The following is a 3,421-nucleotide window of genomic DNA, read 5'->3' as shown; positions in this document are numbered from 1 at the left end:
TGGTTTTGGAAGAACCATATTCAGTGCCAGATATCAAAATCAGGTCAGTTGCATGCAAGGCAGATCATTACCCACTATATTATCTTTTTGACCTATTGAGTATATTTAATTGACACATCTTCTCTGGGTATGTTTCTACTATAATTTATTTTTTCAAAAATTGTTATTTGTTTTATTGCTTAAAGATTTTTTTCTGTGTATTTCAAATTAGAATTAATTTTATCAATTTGATTATGTATGTGTAGGATTTTGGAATGCACCTGCCAGTGCTCAAGGGATCACTTGCAGTGCAGAGGTCTAAACAGTCAGTGAAGCAGTAATCCCTGTTCTATTTTTGATCACAACTAATTTTATACTTTGCAAATATTTCTCTCTTCGTGGATTGATTTTTGCAGCTCTGAAAAATTATCACAGAAAATAAGTGATTGTTATTAAAGTTTAACATAATCAATTATTTCTTTCATGCATCGTGACTTTACTCTTACTCTTAAAATATGTTAATGCTATTCCCAGATGAAAATTTCCTTCTTTAATATCCCCTAAGAGTTCTCCAACTATAGATTTGCATTTTATTTTCAGATCTATGGTTCAATTTAAGTTAATCTCTGTAAAGTGTATTCTCATATGTCTATATTCTCTTATGTTTAGATGCTTCTTGTGGGGTGTAGGAGGAGCACGTGATTATCTAGCTCTTCTAACATTGTTTGATGAGAACATATGTTTACAAAATTATATTGTCTTTACTCTTTGTCAAAGATTAATTGACTATCTTTACATAGATTTATATTACACCACATATTTTGTTACATATGTATATTTTTCATTGCTTCATCAACATTACACTCTGTGAATTACTATTGTTTAAAACTACAGTCTTAAAATTAGTTGCTTATCCTAGGAAGTTAGGTTTTCCTCCATCTTCTTCTCTCCCAATAAATTGTTGGCTCTTCTGAAACTGATGTTTTTAATATAAAGTTTATGATTAGAACTGGAATGATAGTGCAGTAGGTAGAGTGATTCTTTTATATGTGATTGACCTGAGTTTGACTGAGATTGTGTAAAATAAGTGATAATGATAATTCTTCTATGCATGGATATTACACTGAAATTGCAAATATTTATTAAGTAGTCTTTGGTTTAAAAGGTATATATACATCAAAAGAGGGACTTGCTAAATATATAATTTGCATTATACATCCAGACATATATTCTTCCATGTCAATGCTTCAAGAAGGCAGAAGTTAGATATAGAAAGCATTGTATAAAGTATCTAAAGTTTAAAATTTTAATCAGGATATTATATATATTTAAGGATCATAGATTTTCATTTCTAAAATATTTAGATTAAAATGTCAAATTTTCATATTTCACATATATTTTGAAAGTTAAGAATACAAATGTAATTTCTGAACTTTTCAACAATATTTAACTAAAGTTATATTTTAAAATTAATATTATTTTATTATTATTTTAGTATTGCTATATAATAAAAATATGAAGACATTTAGAATAAAATAAATAAAAACTGAGATCACTTTTAATTTACTTAATACAAATGCGTGCACATTAATGAGAAAAAACTTAAAATATCTATAGTTTAATATAAAGACTTCACTATTATATCTCTATCACTATTTTAAAAATAAACTTTATGGCTTTAACTTATACCTTTAAAAATGATACATAAATAAATCTTAGATTTTTGTGTGTGTTTTTTTTTTTTTGTGGTTTTTGGGTCACACCCGGCAGTGCTCAGGGGTTATTCCTGGCTCCAGGCTCAGAAATTGCTCCTGGCAGGCACGGGGGACCATATAGGGTGCCGGGATTCAAACTGAAAACCTCCTACATGAAAGGCAAACGCCTTACCTCCATGCTATCTCTCTGGCCCCAAATCTTAGATTTTTAATCAATTTGCTATTAGAATCTATTACATCACAATTATGTACTACTAAATGTTTAAGATAATATGGGTTGGGACAGAGTGCTTTAATTCTTCTGTTTGCCAATATATAAATATTTCTGACACAGTCCATTTGAAGTTAACAATAGTCTATTAAGATTCCAGCGTGCTAGTATATCAAAATTCTTGATTTTTTTTTTTCACGGGAGAACACAAACACAGTCTCACTACCACAATTATGCTGCTGAGTTTCCCATATTTGAGGAAATTTCATGGGTCAGCACATCTGGAGTGCAATGGATAAGCCTCACTTTGGGAAAATTACCTTCGTGATCCTGGTATCTCCCCTGCAGGTAAGTATAAAATTCTTGAAAAGTTAAAGATAAGCCCTAATATTAGATCCAATTAGATCCTCTTCACTGCACACCAAGCCCAATACTCTCATAATGCATATGATTTAATCTAAAGTATCAAAATATATTTTCTGATACAATGCTTCCAATCTGTAAATTGCTCTAAGTATGAGTGCTTGCTAAAATGAAACAACACTGTGGAAACCTTAGTTATCAATGCTCTTTCATTAGTAATTCTATGACTTAACGATGCTCTTATATAGCTTCTAAAAAAATGAAAGTTGAAAGCAGAGTGAAGTTTTCACACTGTATGTCTGGGGAGTCATCCAAGGTGATTTCTGATCACCGATTTCTGAGCACAGCTGGGTGTGGCTTCAAAGAGTGCAAAATAAAACAAAATAAGGCTATATGTCTATATGTCACCTTATATTTATACTCTTCACTTTAATATCTCAATTTAAACTAAAAAGTTGCAATGCTTAGGAAAAGGCAAAGCCATAATTGTAATTTCTTTAGTAGTTTGACAAATTTTGTCAGACTTTAGTTATGAAAATGTCAGTCTTTTTTATTCTTATAACTGGGGGCAAAGTGACTTTTCAAATAAATCTATATACACCGTAAGTGACTTGAAATATTTATGTTCTTAGATAAACATATCCATCCTATGTTTCTAGGATAGAAGATAGAATGGCATTGTGATTATAAAAACACATGATTTTGGATTTTCAGATTGAAAGTGAAAGTAGTTTAAATTCTCTGCTAGGATTACTAAATATGGCATGGCTTTTCTATTAGGATTAGCCGTCAACCAGCATCTGTAATACTAGAAAAATCACAACTCTACTTTGAGCTAGCCCAGAAGATAATTGTAGGAAGTTACTATCAGTTTGTTTCCAGGTATTCAGAAGTAAAAAACTTAATAAATAAAAAATATCTATTGGTTATTTGGTATGAATACATTACATCACACAACCAATGAGTTATGTTGATCTAATTTACTTCACTCAATATAATATACAAAGGATATTTATTTATTTATTTATTTAAATGGGACTCTTCTGCAGACAACAACATCTCAGTTGTTATTAATCACTTTAAATATACAAAAAGAAGTTTCTAAATCCCTTTGGGAGATTACTCAAGGATTAGGTAGCATGCCTTGAATTTG

General features: G+C 30.2%; 1 non-coding gene across 1 annotated transcript; it reads right to left on the bottom strand.

The window, feature by feature from the left end:
* Window positions 1-2,102: 2,102 nt before the first annotated feature.
* On the bottom strand, window positions 2,103-2,261 carry LOC126023308 (U1 spliceosomal RNA). Its single transcript, XR_007500478.1, has one exon. It is a non-coding gene; the product is annotated as a U1 spliceosomal RNA (small nuclear RNA).
* Window positions 2,262-3,421: the final 1,160 nt, after the last annotated feature.

Source organism: Suncus etruscus, chromosome 11 (genome assembly GCF_024139225.1).
Source record: "Suncus etruscus isolate mSunEtr1 chromosome 11, mSunEtr1.pri.cur, whole genome shotgun sequence".
NCBI classification, from domain to species: Eukaryota; Metazoa; Chordata; class Mammalia; order Eulipotyphla; family Soricidae; genus Suncus; species Suncus etruscus.
The sequence above is the reverse complement of the archived record's forward strand: the minus strand, read 5'-3'. Positions and strand labels throughout refer to the sequence as shown.